Raw genomic sequence first — 16,937 nt, 5'->3', positions numbered from 1 at the left:
CTCTATGAGCACAGCTGTGTTGTGTGCTGCCCTCCCTAGATGAGCAGAGGATCACATCTGCCAGCATTCTCAATGTGCTTTAATGTGCCTACAAAATTTGCTTTAAAAGACAGGGTAAGTCTCTCCTGGTACATATACTAAAGGCAACTAATGATGTCAATCTTCCTAAGGTTCCTCTGCTTCAGTGATCACTAATGAAGAAATATAACAGAAAGAAATTTTTAATATACTTCAGTGTATGGAGGAGCATGTGTTAGTGTGAATGGATATTTCTCCCTGAAAAGACTAGAAGCTGTATGTGTTTTTTAGTGGTTGTCTATACAAAGTTTTAAGATAATGGTGTCTTAGACTGTCAGTCTTTTAATCTGTCATTGAAGAAGGTTATAAATAGGTTGTAAAAAAGCACGTTAATTTAAAATAAAATATAATCTTATCTTAGGTAAATTGTAGCTGAATTTAAATTTGAGTGCATTTTCATACAATTTTTATTCTTCTGGATCTGATTAGGATCAGAATCAGAAATTACAAAATATCTGAGCAAAACATAACTGAATATTTCTAAAGCCAACGGTAAGAGAAGATACTTCTGTTCCTTAGCATCTTGTTTCGCTGTGCAGATAATAAATCTACAATTAGGTCAAAGCAATTCAGATAAATATGATTGTGTTTAGTGATTACTAATTTAAACCATAGAGTAGAGCCTCAGCCAATTAACAAATCAGTGATTAATCTGAGAATATCACACGCTGTGTTTTCAAGGTTTTTCAAATTATTTGCTGCTGATTCTATTTGTTGTAAAATCTATCACCATCCTGTTTATGTATCATTCATAAGCTGTTCCTAAAGTTCCACAAATGCATTTACTATCAGTAAGTGTTTGCCAGATAATCCGGGCATATAATTTTCCTTATGCTCTCTCCTTTTCATTGACCATGTGCAATAGGACTAGTAATTTTTCATTATATCTGACATATTTGGTCAGCTAAATCACACAGTTATTTCTTCTACTTGACAGTGTGGCTGAGGCTTGGGGGCGGGGGGGGGGGGGGGGGGCGGGGAGGAGAATTTCAAATGAGAAAAGCCTCTAGGATCATAGAATCTGCCATCCTGTAATAAACTATCTTGCATATAGTCCAACACTGCATCTCACAGTTGTTAGTACCAGATCCTTCAAAAGAAGGCAGAAGAAATCTGTAAGAGCAGAGGGAAAATAATCAGACAACTCAGTTCTGCATCTGAACTGTCAGATAGATATTGGTTAACATCTTCAAGAAGTCAAAATGCTTTCTAATGCTGTCATCATTATTAATTCTGTCTGTGGATATTCCTGATACTTTTATACATGTCGTTATGGGGTTTTTTTTAGGGGGGTGTTTTGTTTTTTGGGTTTTTTTTTTTCAGTTTCAGTATTTTTGGTTTCAAAATAGTAATAACAAAAACAGGGGATTTTGGCACAAATGCTTAGTCAAACAGCCATTTACAAAACTTTCACAATCAATACATTCAGCAAGATAGAAAAGTTGTCAAAATGACTACACGTATGTCTAAAAGTACTAGAAAATAGACTTGGCATTTCCATTAATGAAACAGAAATTTTGGACTCTTAACTAGCAACAAAACCATTAATTAAAAAATACTCTGGGATAACAGAATCCCTCAGAAACAGAGGAGGTATTTTCTCTGTTTTTGTTTCTTTTCCTTTTTTAAGGAGACATAAAAATGTTTTACATTTCTTATGAACAGGTTTGAGTTTAGAGAGTTTAGAGTGGATTGTTTCTGGGACAATGACCAGAGACGAGGTTTGATTACATGTGGTTTATCCTTCAGCATGTGATATTTTACCATGGAAATCATGAAGCAGTCTTGGGCTCAGATTCCAAATAATTTGAGTAAAAGTATTTCCACTAGGATGTACTGTGATTCTTATTCCCTCTTAAGTTTAAGCATGAAAAACAAGATTAGGCATTTAGTCAAAGCACGGTTATTTAGGCTAGTTTGGGACAATGCAGAGAGATGGGCTGATTTTAGAGTCCACCTAAAAACAATGGTTTAAAACTGGGATGAATTACTACTGTCTTACACACCTGTCTTAGATACTTTAGACAACCTACTTGCATCTTTTCCTGTGCTTGTGAGACAAATTCTGTGAACTGCTCAAGTACCCTCAGCTTGCCATACAGACTATAGAAGTTAGGAGCACACAACTCTACCCGTGAGCAGCTTAGTCCCTCTTAGATTAAAGCTTTAAGAAACAGAATCCTCTTTTAATAATAATCTGGCAACAGCTTATTGAAAAGTGGAAACATTGGGAGATAGGTGTTGCTATGTTTCTGCTAGTATCACTGATCAAAGATTTATAAAAGTCAGCATTAAGTTCTTTTGAAATCTCATTCCCAGGAAGCACAGTTCAGAACAATGGCACTCCATCTTATCTGCAGGTTTTACAATAAGACCCTTATTAGATTGCAATTGATTCACAGCAATCTATTCATTTTTAGTCAAATTAAAACAACCTTTATTGTAATGCCACAGTTCATGCTGATACAATTAATGCGGTGCGTGAGCATTTCTATTATGAAAATCCTTTCTTCCCTGCCTTGGTTTATAGCCAAGCAGAAGGAACTCAAATGGCACTGAAACTTGTCATACAAAGTCTCAGCCCAGGTGAGGCTGTTGTTCTTTGAAATTAAAAAAAGTATAAAAAGAATTTGACTGTTTTCCCCATGCAGGAATATAATGAGGTGAGAAAAGCTGGAAATGTGCCACTGAAACTGACCACTTGCCCTATCAGATTACCATTCTTTAATTGAAAATGACAAAGTAATAAATGTGAGGTAATTTTTTTTTGTCTTCACTGTCTTCATTATATCTGATACTAGGATATGAACTGAAGACATGACCTGATATAGTTCCCGTTCCTTTAATGCATCCTAATTTCAAGGAGTGTGCACGGAAAATAGTCACAGGGAAATGCAGGAACTGCAGCCATATCCTGATGTTGCACAGACTGTAAGCTCTCACAACACAGCTGGGAACAATCTGCCCCAGAGGGAGCATCAATGGACAAACAAGAAAAGAAGCTGTGTGTGATATAAAGTCAGGTTAACACCAATAAGCTGGGAAAGAGTCATGAAACTGCAGGAGTCCAGATAAAGGATAGTCTAAAGCATATCTTTTATTCTCCGCATCTGGTATTTATCCTGGATTCATGCTTTGGGCTATATTTTTAACTCATTGTTAATGGAAGTTGCACAAAGCTCAGTGCTTTGCAGGGGGAATGCACTTCTATATCTTCTTTGTGGGCTTAGCAATGCACGCACTATGCTATGTAGTATTGATTTACAAATACAAGAGATACAGTGACACCAACATCAAGGTTAAGGTAGCCGTTTCTCCATTTGCCTCTAGTTTTAAAGCAAGTTGCTAGTCTTTCCTTGAGAATTGCACTCATGGCTCCTTGAACACTGAAAACTGTTGTAAGGCAACATTGCTGCTGAAAGCCCTCCATATAACAACAAAACCATCCTTTCACTTCAGCCAGAAGGAATATTCCTGTAGCTGCTCAGGGAACTGATCCTTTTTATAGCTCACCTAGCAAAATAAATAAACATTAGTTCCCAGACTTCAGGGTTTTTGCATTACTACATGGATGGCACTTGTGTAAACAAAAGGTAGGCATCAGAATGAACAAGTAAGGATAGGATTTCCTCCTCTGGCAGCACTGAAAAACTTGGCTAACTTAAAATACTTTCTTATGTTAAAGACAGTTTACAAAACCTGTTTCCTACACAGCTTCAACTTACCTTTGCCAACAGAATGCAGCAGTGCAAAATCGAAGGCACCCTGGACTCCAGCAGCCACCTTTACTTGTCACATGCTTACTCCAGCTAGTAGTTGTAAACACTCTTTGTCCTGCAGAACTGACACAAGAAAGACTGATTTAATGAAAAGTTAATTAGTTAATTGATTAATTAAATAATTAACTAAAAAATGCTTTTGACTGGAATGTGGACAGCAATGTAATAAAAGAGAAAAAAAAACGCAAAATTCAACCTACTCATTTATACTAAGGACTTTTGTTTCAACACATGCAGTTCGATTCCCTACACCCTACATCCCTAATCACTAATTCTTACCTCTATTCCGTCATTCATTTATCTTAAATAGAAGAGTTTGAGGAATGAGGAAAATTAAAAACAAAATAGTGGATCATTACTAGCTCAGGTCAGCTTCCTGATGATTCAGCATCAGGCTCCATATGTTGTGCTTGGCACTACTGAGGGGTCACTGGAAAAATGCTGAAGCCAAAGGAGGTTCTTAATTAGAGCTGCAACCAAGAAAACATGTATGGGGACATCATTCCCCAAGGTATCACCTTTCTGGGAACTTTTCTGTACACATCTTTGCTGTCCTGAGTCTATTCAGACCAATTACTTGGATTTTGCTTAATACTCAAAGACTTATTCTTTGGAAAATCATCTTCTGAAATACTAGAATTCCCACTAGAAACATAAAAAAATTCTGATATAACTGTATAAAAATAGTTTGTTTCAGGGAAATGGAAATAATATTTTTAACACAAAATTATACTAACATCGTATTAAGATACAGGACAGTCTCAGTAATCTCCTGGAGCTGTTCTGCTATTCTGTTGTACTTTCCTGAGTACAAAAGCCAAAAGTGTAATTTAAACAAAGCAGACTAATTTAAACATTAGAACAGTTTGAGTAGCAAACTTCAATGTCATGGGGTATGTACAAAGGAACAGTAATCGATTTAGGTGGGAATAGTGTCCATGACCAAAGGGAAAGTGGGTAACTTGGTGTATTCCTCAGCAGCAACTGAAAAAAAATCTTGCAACAAGTATTATATATATATGTGTGTGTGTGTGTGTGTATAAATATTTATATTTTTTTTAGAATTCTCAGTGGGCTTACCTTTCACAAAAAAGTTAAACTGCATTTTCCAAATTGCCAGACATCATCTGTGCAAGTACGGCTTTTTCTACGAAAAAGGCTGACTGTAGACATAACTTGGAGATGGTTTGGGATTCAATCCAAAAAATAATTAATGATGATGGAAAGCTTGCTATCCTTTCTAACAGGAGCTGGACTGATCTCTTAGAACTAGATCTTTTCACAGTGGTAGGTCTTTTATCAGGTCTATTGACTTTTATTCAAACCTCTATCCTGATTACAAAAAGAAATAAATAATTGTAATCAAGTAGTCAGGAAGCTCTCTTCAAGTTTTGGATCAGTTCCACATTTCTTGCAATTTAACACCTAGCATGCAGAGTACCCAAACATGAGTTCCATTGAGATGCAGTGAATTAAATTATGGTGAAACTTTACACAGCAACTTCAACCACATAGATTTGTAGAAATACACAAACCTGTACATGCTGTTCAGTCTTGAAAGGAACAAAAGCAACGTGAAAAGCCTTTAGTGTTGTCATATAGCCTTGAATGAATTTGGCTTTATGACTATCTCATATTTGTTTTTCAGTACTAACATCTCAGCCAAACTATTTGAACCTGATGTTCTGTTTTTTTGTCATCATCTTATTTCTCATAAATGTGGAACAATTATGGGTAAAGTGAATCCTTTCATCAGCTTCTATACAGACTTAAGTAGTTACCAGAGAGAGAACACTATTCCATTTCCATTATCAAATTAATATCTAGTGGGTTTTTCCAATATACAGTTCATTCAAACTTCTAGTCAATGTTTTATGGACATAATCCTGATTGCTACCAGTATCTTGAACGTGTCCCTTGTGGTCGCAGAACCCGTAAGAGTTGTCCATAGAAACTGACAGTTAGAAATGTTAGAAGATTTCCAATTACTTTTAGGAATGAATACTAAATATGCAATGTGGACTTTTGGGGGCAACTCATTTCAACTGATCTTTGTTTAACCTTGTTGTGATGATTCTAGAGAATTACATGTATCCAAGGGCAGGCTTTCACTCATCAGTCTCTCCCCTTATTAAGATTTAAATGTAGGTACATATTAGCAGATAAATGACTGATGAGAACACATGTTGCCATATGCTAAACGAGAATATAGTTGTCACTAATTCCAGCACAAGTGTTACACTCTGACACCAGCATTGACATTCTGCTACATGACAGCAGATGTTCGGAGCCTTAGAGGTTGGCTTCCCAGTGAGGGAGAAAGCAATGACATAGAAGCTGACTAAACTCTTAAATGTTACTAAACTTACAGATATACAGAGATTCTGAACTTAGTCATAGAACATGAAGGGCAAACACAGCTCTAAAAAAGATTGAAAATTCCTCTTGACACCTGCACTAATAACATTTTATAATTTGTTTTGCAGATAGAAAATAAGCTCCTAATGCTAATTCAGAAAAGCTGACAAACTTAAAAAAAAAAAAAACACAAAAAACCCTGACCCAAACTTATCAATAACTATTGAGGTTTTCTACAAAAAAAAAAAAAAAAAAAGACATCTTGTAAACACAGCTCCTGGTGAATTCTCAGGTGCCTGGTACTAATTCAGGGTAGTTCTTTGGAATAAAAACAGCATGAAACAAATAGTGAAGCTGGAAACAAGTCAGAGAAAAATTAAGAAAAAAAGAGTGATAAGTTTCCTTGTGATATGAAAGGCAGATGTGTACTCCCAGTTTATCATATTCAGGGCTTATTTCATCATCTTGCTGTCTTCACACATAATAGCTAAACTCACTGGTTTACTTTTGTTTCAGACAACTTAAATAAGCTAATTAAGAGTAAACTTAATGCCTGAAGTTAAAACAAAAAGACCACATTTGAGCAAGAATATCTTAGTTTATGGATACATATTTCAATCAGTCAATACCAAGTATATGTTTACATATGCGATTGGAGATATATAATTGGAAGTATGGGCTTTAACAGTTTCCAGGTCTGAGCATCTAACCTGATTTCCAGAAGAAGAATGTGGATTTGTGCCTCCATTCAAGAAGAATGACAGGTCTCAACATCTGAACATCAATCATGGACTATGTCAGACAGAGTAGATGGATAACTCTCAGTCTGAACAGACAAGTACACAGATTTTGGCATTTGTGCTTCACTTGTTCTCTCGTGTAAGCATTCTCTATTATTTTATTTATTTGTCATAAGAGCTCATAATGTTCAAACAAGTTAAATACACCTATAGAAGCACCTTGGGTCTACTGAGTCGTGTATCTGCCTTCTAATCTCTAGAAAGAAAACCTATTCACAGGGGTGTTTTAGAAATAATTACTGATTGTTTGTGGCATATTCTCTCTGGATGTCGTACTAAATGGCAAGATTTAATTTTTCAGCTAGCCACTGGCACTTTGGTTCATGTTTGCAATGTAATGAAGACCTAGTGCAACATACTATTTTATTCTGATCTCATCATAAACAGTAATAAGCTTTTCTTCTTGTGCTTTCCCCTTTTAGGTTGTTCACTTAAATTTTACTGTAAATAAAAAAGAATACATGATCCATTTTTACTGTCCGTGTGTCACAGAAAAATCATTTTATCAGTCATTTGGCAATAATGGTCTTAAAGGCTAAAGTTCATTTGAAATGATGACTGACTGCTGAATCTCAAGCTAAAATGTCCATCTTGCTGCTTAGAACATAGTGAGCAAATTAATGCATGAACTTTTAAGTAGTTTATTGCAATAATTTTTTTGTCCAATATGATTGTAGACAAATCTGGACAGTGAGCATAATGCTTTAGGTAGGTTTTTTGCTTTTGGACAGGATTCTAAATCCACTGGGAAACCTGGGACTGAGTTTCTAGGACTACAAGCAGAAAACAAAAGAATCCAAGTCCATGAAAAGCAGAGAGGGTGGGGAGCTTATATTTAGAGACTGGAAGGTTTTATGCCCCTTTAAATTATTAAGCTATTTTATGCGAACTATATAAGGACTCCACACAACTTATACAGTAAATGATTTTATATATTAAATCTAAGATTTCTTCCAGGAGAGCACACACACCCCCAACTGTTTATAATTTATTTGTGTTGTATTTAAAGAATAGTTACTAAATATGAAGTTTGATTTTAAAAGTAATAATAAAAAGAATCTTAGCATAATACTCACTCCGGTTAATTTCTCATGTGCAATTTTAAATTATTTTGTGTAAAACCAGTATGCTGATACTCCATATAATTTTTATCAAATATTTTCATATAAATTTTATATGAAATTCTTAATTGCATAACTAAGTTTCTTAATTTAGGGTTTTTTTAAAAGGTTTTGTTCTGAAAACAATAACGATATTTTGATTATCATTTTACTCAAAGATAAAACCAACATGAAAATATTAAAATTCCTCCTGGGACAGAAATTTTACATTCTCAGCAGCTCTAGTTTTCATACATCTCTACATTTCATACACCATTTATATAAATAAGGCTTACAGAATATTTTAAATTTATTTTCTTTTTCCTCTTCAAATTCTTGTGTTTTTTTTTTCTGGTAAACAAAAAATTTTAAAAAGCTTGTGTATCCCAAGTATAACAAAAGCCTGAAAACAAAATTGATCTAGAAAAATACTGAATAGTACCATTTAACAATACAGCAAAGTGAAAGTCTCCTGAACTGAAGATAGAGGCAAGTAAGACCTGAATGCAGGAGCAGTTGTGAACAAGCTGTTTGTGCATTTTAATTTACTTCGAAGGCTAAAAGAAATGACAGAAGAATTTGCATCTCTTGTGCAACCTGTTTGTTCAGTATTTCTCTGTTTCTTCACAGAAATTACCTTAACCCATGCAGGGAGTCCCAGTAAGTGAGGCATTGTTCACTGGCACAGGAATGCAGCACGGGGTTGTACATGGCAGTGGGAAGGAATTCATAGCATGGTTTATTGGGAGTCCTCCGAGACAGCCTTTGTGAAAACTACAGCTGTAAGAATGAAGAGACAAACACAATCATTCACACTTCATTACTTTGCTAACATTTCTAAAAATAATGTAAAAGGCTCTGCCAGCCTGTACACCACCCCAAAGCCAACATGGTGGGGAAAGAACCTTCTGCCAAACTCTGACCGACCTGTCTGGCTTGGAAACTGCCCCACCGTTCAGCTGCAAAACACTTCAGCAACCCTCACTTTAAAGAGATGCCTCTATCTCTGTATTAACTATTGTTATTATTTATCATTTCTTTGAGAACTGGATTGTGGATATTATATAGAACTTGTATACCAATCTTCTGCTGTTACACATCAGTGACATTCTTCTGCTTAATCCTAGTCTGGCTGTTGCCTTAGTGGTTAGATATTGTGCTTTCATAGAAATAGTAAAGCACAAATCTAAGCTCATGTTGCTTTATCCTCAGTAGGAATTTTGCCATAGGACTCAAGCTATTTGGCAATACCAGAGCAAGCAAGTTCTGTAATATCCTCTTCTAAGTTGACAATCTGTGCTACAAAGACTGAAATCTGCTCTATTAATTATGGTTTTCTTCAGCTTTGCATCTTGTAGGACCATATCCTCAAAGGTACTTTATTATCTCTGCAGCTAAGAAAGGTTCGGTATCCAGTACCCAGCTTCCCACTGACAAAAGATCTTCCAGTCAATACAGAGGCTTTCCCTGAGTAAAGGTTACCACAGACTTTAAGTTGTTGCTACTGACTGTCACAGTCACTCTTCGTTCTGTGACGGTGCGTGCTCTTACCACTCCACACACCTTCATAATGCACTCAAATAATGCTTTGCAAAAATGCAGCTGGTGATGGTTGCACATCCCAGACTTAAGGGCTTAGTTCTGCCCGTGGACCCCATCAATGTCAGTGTGGTTACAGGGAGTGTAATTCTGAGTTTCAAATCATGTAGTTATCTGCGGGTTCACTATGGTTATTTCAAAACCACAAGTTTTGAAATAGTAAGTTATAGTTGCTTCACTCTAACATAAAGATGCACTCTGACACTTGATTTGCTCTCTGGAGAGATCCCAAACTACAGCCAGATGGCATTGAGACTCCTGCTAGGTCTGAGTCATGCTGGCCAATTTATAAGGATTGGAGACAGTAGTATTACACATTTCACAGTCTCTGGGGTTAAAATTTTATATGAAAAATGTAACTGAATCAGCTAGTGACAGCATCTTTTTACTTTTTATTGCATTGTGGTTCTAATAGCATTATAAGATATTGCACTCAATTACTCAAAAGTGAGAAAATTTCAATATGAACACTTTTGTACATAAACAGAAAGTGTTTGCAGTAACTAAGGCATTTTAATGTGCAGGAAATCTGAGTTGAGCACACTTCATACACTGCTGTGGAAGAAGTGTTGTTTTTTTTTTCCCTGCTGCTACTGAGTGATGAACATGATTATTTTACTGAGAATAGGGGAGGAAATGGAAACTAAGCAAACAACTGCAGTTCCAGAAACTCTACTTCATAAATTATTCCCATAAGGAAAATGTAGATTGGTAATTTTACAATGCTTGAGTTTCAAATCAAATTGAAATAAGTAAAAGTGTTTTCTGTCTGTTGCAGAGCCCTTGCAGGAGACTGTTTCCTGCCTTTCACGATGCAGTATTTTTTAATGAAATAGGTGTTTGAGTTTTTCACTAACATGATGCGTTTTATCTAAAGATCTTACACTGCACAGCAATAGGAAATTTGCAATTGAGCATCATGATCCTTTTAGTCCCTTATCCTCACAGTGAGATTTGAAAAATAAAATTACTTTAAAAGCTTTTATATTTTACATTCTTTAAAATTTTCCTTTGCTCTAAAACCTACCCAGAGGCCCAAGTTCATTTTAAATCACAAATGCACACATAAAAGATGCTGCCTAAACTCAGCATGCCTTGGATCCTTTTCACTGAAGAGCACAATGAGAAAAGCTGACCAGAAGAGATGCAGTTGTGAATTTATGTCAGAAGATCTGCCTTTTTGCATGTAAATGTAGAAAACTCCTGTCTCCCTTATTTGTGAAAAATTACCATAAACATCCAACCTTTTAATTTAAATCTGAATTGTTTGCTGCTTTCCATGACAATGCTACTACATATACTAGGAACATGCACCATGCTGTTAAGTCTTTTGAGACCATCACTTTACCATTTGATGAAAAAACACTGATCAATTTTTAAAGGCAGATGTACACTCACAGAAATAGACCTAAAAATGTGTACCTAAACCCAAAGTAAATCCTTCAAAGAATTCTTTTTGTTAATCATTCAGATATGAATGCTGCATACTCAAGCCTGTGGTTTAACCTTATTTAACCAACAAATTGCTTGTTTTGGCTTATACATACAGAATATTTTTCATTCCTAAATGGATGCAAAATGCCCAATTTATTCTCTATTTATTTGCCTGGTTTCTCCATATAAGAGTAAGCTGCAGCACAGCACTTACTTCACAAATGGGATTTCATCTTTTCCTCCTGTACCAGCAGAACTTCTACCATACATATAAACTGCATGCCAAAAATGTCTCTTTTGTAGAAGACCACTGGAGATAACACAGTGCTACTATACCAGTTTCAGATTTTCCTAGTTGGAACCTAGAAGCAGGAAAATATCAACAGTAATACTAAATTCTTTACTACAGTAACAGTAGTAAGCTCTGCCTCTTAAAAAAATTTCAGGCATTAGTCTTTCTGTAGTTTTAAATATTTACAGCACTGTGATTTGCTTCCTAGTATATTTTTAACATTGAAGGAAAAGCTCTTAGATCAAAAAAATATGAGTTGCTGATGATTAATCTTAAATGAAAAGATTTTAAAACTTCAAACGCTATAAATAAATTAGCAAATAAATTACCTGCTTATGAAATATTCCAGTGACAACACCCAGTGTAATTCTCGTACAATTTTAAGAAAATAGAGATCTGATTTTCAGATTGCATAATGTTTTGTTAAGATTTCAAAAAATGTTTTCTTGTCAAAGTCACAGATTGAAATTTCGTCACTTGATATATTTACTTTGAAAACTTCTAGTATTTTCATTGTTCCGGGAGGAAAACTAATTGGAAACTTGGGAAGTCTGATGTTGTTCTTTCTGGTACTTCTACCAACATTGAGCCTCAGTAACTTTGTATATACTGAGAGTTTCAGAGTCCTGGCTTGAAGTCTGACTCAAAAACCTCTGAAAGATCTCCTAAGGGAAGAGTATTTATTGATTCAGTCAAAGGTTATCAAATGCTAAGAAATTAAATGTGCTTTTTGTGTACATCTCTCATAATAGTGAGACTTCTTTTGCATGCTTGTAAGAGGAAATACCATTTTAAAGTAAAGCTATAATGAAGAACTAAAGTAATAATGAAAAGTTAAAATGAGTTAATGCTGTGCTGAATAAAGGCTCATGAGACATGCATCTCACTTTCATTACAGTTTACCACGACTATTAATTTTATTTAAGATTCAACTTGATTAATTCAATTCCCATTCTCATTCTAATTCTAAAATATTTATTTTTTATTTATGTCAAAAAATATGCAGAATACCCTCATGCACTGAGATCAAGTAAGGATCTTCCCTTTAAATATATGAAATTTAGTTAATTTTCCAGTTCTTTGCAATTACAGTGTAGTTAGAACAAAGATGATGGTGAAGCACAGCTGATAAATGTGACTGGTACTGTGACTGCTGCCCATACAGAGGCTTGAAGCTAAATGGACAAGGAATCAGCACTGATGCCAAGAATTAATGTTTGGCAGAGATGGAGATTTGACTCACGGATACATTCCTAAGGGGAGAATAAATACTAAATCGGACGTCACAGCCGTCGCTGCTGTAGCAACGCCCGGTGGGTTGCCTCAGGAAATGTCAGTGGGGTAGATCCTTGCCTGAGATTCTGTGAGCTGGAAGAAGCCCAGGCTTTTCTTGGGGCTGGAAAGAAATGGAGGAGTAGTGGCTTAAAGGCATGTTTTGACTTCCCTTCCAGCATCAGAGAGGCCTTGTATAGGTGCTCCACATAAGTGACCCAGAAGCCAGGGACAGCCACTTTCTCTACAGCTTTTGTGGACGGTATGTCAGGTTGATGAGATACAAATTGAGGTGAGTTGGACCTCTATCATTACTAAACTATCATTGATTCAGAGAACAGTTTTCAAGAGAGAGGAAGAATGAAAGACAGAGAGGTATGCACAGAGATGTGAAATGCAGAACTGTTTACATCAGAGACAACTCTATCACAGATGATTATTCAGATTTACCCAGATGGACAGAGATAATCCCCCTGTACCATTTCTCTCCATCATACATGAAACATTTATTTACTTATTCTAATTAAAATTGTTTTAGAAACTCATTCCACTCTAGGCAGAGCAACGCAAAAAATAGCCATAATAGATTTTTTGAGGAAAGGCTTTTACTCTAAGCCATTTCAAGATTGTTCATGTCAGACAGTATTCTTAGCATGAGAAGTGACCAAACAGCATAAGGAAATTAAGACACACAATACTGAGGAAGGTCTTCCTTTTCTGTAATGGTGGCACTAGCTAGTTCTGACTATCTGAAGAAAGGAACACTGGAGTCACTTATTTTGGAGCAAGTTCTTTTGGAACACGTGTCCATGGTTCCAGTGAGACTAATGCCAGAATCTGGCTCATTTTGTTTAACCCTGTAGATACAAGTTTATTACATGCATGTAAATGACTTTGACTTGATGTGGAAATAAATAACTCAAGTTGGTTATAATGAGATCTAGATTATTAACTGCAATATACATTGTTCTTTTTCATAGACTGAGCACAGCAGAGTAAATTTTAATTGTGATGCTTAGGGATTTTCATTAGCAGTGAAACCCCTTGTGCGCTGAAATGAGAGTATTCCCGTGAGAGCGCAGAAGTGAGCAAGAGAGAATATGTAATGAACTGAGCTCAACAAAATGAAGGTCAGAGCCAACATTCATGCAGAAAAGAGGTCACCTTAGGAAACTGCATTATTAAATACAACCTGGAACATATACACCTTGACAAGCAGCAAGAGGAAATTCCAACTTAGCCCAGATATAATCAAATGATAAAATGTAGGTGGATTTGTAGTGGATTTGCAAGCCAAAATAGATCTTAAGGAATGGGAATTTACTGATTTACGGTACAGAATATTATTTTACTGGTCAGAGTTTTGTCTCATATGACTACTAAGTACCAATTTGTACTGGTTTGAAATGGACACAAAGGATTTTTAAGAAATGCAGATGTGCAAATACTTTTTTCTCACCAATCAAATGGAACTCAGCAGAGCTATTGCTACAGAATTTACAGAAGGGAGAAATTCAGCTTTATGTTGCAAGAAAGCAAGAAACAGGAACAGATGTAAAATTTAAGTGAAATTCATCTTTGGAATGAACTAAAAAAAAAAAAAAAAAAAACCACAACAGGGGAGAATAACCTCCTCAGACAAACATCATCACGTGGACAAAAGTGGACAGAAACAAACTGGGTGATTACGGACCAGTCAGCACCACATGAGTTACCCCTGGGAGAGACAAAATACAGTAAGTAAACTGCAAACAGCATGGGTGCTGAGAGCTGTGAGCTGAAGAAAGCAGGCAAATTTTCAAAGAGAAATGACTGACAGAGGGCCTTGTGTTTACCATCAAGCAACAGCAGGTCTTACACAGTTCACCTACAAGTCCAGTATAATTGCCTGAGCACTTGTGAAGCAGCAAGGAGGACACACTGAGCTCTCACAGGTATTTGATGTTCGACAGAACAGTTATTCTCTTTCTGGATGGCCAAGCCCAAAGAGTTGTGAATAGAATTTAATCCAGTTGGTGGCCACTCACAAGTGGTGGTCCCCAGGGCTCAATATTGGTGTCACTTCCCTTCAATATCTTTATCAACAGGCTGGATGAGGGGATGGAGCGCACCCCCAGCCAGTCTGCGGAGGACACCAGGCTGGGGCAGTGCTGCCCTGCTGGGGGGCAGGAGGCCCTGCAGGGGGTCTGGGCAGGCCGGGCGAGGGGCCCAGGCCGGTTGTGTGAGGTTCAACCCGGCTCCGTGCCGGGCCCTGCCCGTGGGGCACAACAGCCCCAGGCAGCGCTGCAGGCTGGGGCAGGGGGCTGGGAAGGTGCCCGGCGGGAAAGGGGCTGGGGGGGCTGGCTGGGCCGGCTGGGCAGGAGCCAGCCCTGTGCCCGGGTGGCCACGGGGGCCAGCAGCAGCCTGGCTGGTGTCAGGAACAGTGTGGCCAGCAGGGCCAGGGCAGTGCCCGTCCCCCTGTGCTGGGCCCTGGTGAGGCCGCCCCTCGAATCCTGTGTTCAGCTTTGGGCCCCTCACTGCCAGGGGGACGTGGAGGGGCTGGAGCGTGTCCAGAGCCGGGCAGGGGCTGGGGAAGGGGCTGGGGCACGAGGCTGATGGGGGGCGGCTGAGGGGACTGGGGGGGCTGGTCCGGAGAGGAGGAGGCTCAGGGGGGCCCTGATGGCTCTCTACAACTGAGAAGGAGATGGTAGTGAGGTGGGGGTCCATCTCTTTTCCCATGTAACAAGCAATAGGACAAGAGGAAATAGCCTCAAGATGCACCAGGGGAGGTTTAGATTGGGTATTAAGAGGAATTTCTTCCCTGAAAGGGTTGTGAATCATTGGAACAGGCTGCCCAGGGAGGTGGTGGAATCACCTAGATGGTGGAATCACATAGATGTGGTGCTTAAGGACATGGTATAGTGATAGACTTGGCAGTGCTGGTTTAACACTTGGACTAACGATCTTAAAGGTCTTTTCCAACCTAAATGATGCTATGATTCTGTGATTCTAATGTGGGATGTCCACAACAGATCTATGATAGAGTTATCCCCTTTACCAGAACTTTGGATTGGCGTGCAATCAAAATCCTTTGCAAAATGAGAAGAATGCTGACATAACAAATAGTTCTTCCTCTATGACAAGAGTTACAGACATCACTGCTATGTTAACAGACAGATAACCGTGTTTTGCCTATTTCAAAACTATTTAGGAAACCAAGAATATGAGTCTTTACTACCATGTGTACAAGTTTCCCAAAAAAAGTTTAAAGTGCGTGATCTTTTCACATAACTCTGAACATATTCTTTACGTACACTAAGCAGATGTGTGCTTCCCTTCCCTTCAGCTGACCAGGGGCAGGCTTGTAGCAAGACTCTGAACCTCAAGTCAATATCTCCTGCTTCCCAGCTGAGCTTATTAGCCTGGGCTGAGTGCCTCATTAACCCTGGCAATATGACATTTAGTTAGTTCAGAGGTCACACAGCATCTTAGAGGTGCCTGCAAAAGACTGGTGAAACTGCACTATGTTGTATTTAAAACCATACCAGCACAGAGATTTTAACGTGATTTTAGGCACTGGATGTATATAGGACTTCATACCCGTAAACCGTTTCAGTACAGCCAGATCCTACATATTAAAAAGTGTTCAATAATCCTATAATGATGCTTAAAACCAACTCCAATGAAATGCATGAGCTAACACATTTTTTAAACACCAACTGTTTGCCAGGTCTACTCATGTCCTAACTAAAAGGCTTTTGTGTTTGCATTCTACACAGGGAAGTGGGAAAAAAAGAACTGATTATGCTAGAAACAAAATTTCAAATGACAAATTAATGCAAAATGGATGGAATTATGAACTGAATACAGCGGAAAGGAAGAAGTGGAAACCTTTCTGAATAGATCTGGGGAGATGATAGTAACTAGTGTACCAGAGGAAGAGCTGAACAATCTTTTCCTTTCACTGATTGTTTCAGGGGGACAGTAGAGTAGGATAGTAGTTTATCACCTGCTGTAAAGTGTGCTTAGATGGGATAAAAAGAAAGGTTTGTTGACCTTTTAACAAGGTAGTTATTAATCTCCTGCATACAACCTAGCACCTTGCTTCAGAAATCAGGCTGGTGTTGGATCAAATGAGCAAGGATTGTGACATGATGGTAGCTGTAAGATGCTGAAGACCTCTGCATAAGCCAGATGTAAAGCATTGGCATCAGAAAAAAAGAAAAATCTCACCTAAGAATGATTT

General features: G+C 37.6%; 1 long non-coding RNA gene across 1 annotated transcript in view; it reads right to left on the bottom strand.

Annotated features, from left to right (window-relative positions):
• Positions 1 to 15,750, bottom strand: part of LOC308053773 — a 40,325-nt gene extending 24,575 nt beyond the window's left edge. The window contains exons 1-2 of the long non-coding RNA XR_013923795.1: positions 8,753 to 15,750; positions 3,804 to 3,920 (exon numbers count right to left, since the gene is read on the bottom strand). This is a non-coding gene — a long non-coding RNA (uncharacterized lncRNA). The remainder of the gene's footprint in view (positions 1 to 3,803; positions 3,921 to 8,752) is intronic.
• Between the last annotated feature and the right edge of the window lie 1,187 nt (positions 15,751 to 16,937).

The sequence above is a fragment of the Falco punctatus genome (assembly GCF_963210335.1).
Source record: "Falco punctatus genome assembly, chromosome: 15".
Taxonomy (NCBI): Eukaryota; Metazoa; Chordata; class Aves; order Falconiformes; family Falconidae; genus Falco; species Falco punctatus.
This window is presented reverse-complemented; position numbering and strand designations above follow the sequence as displayed.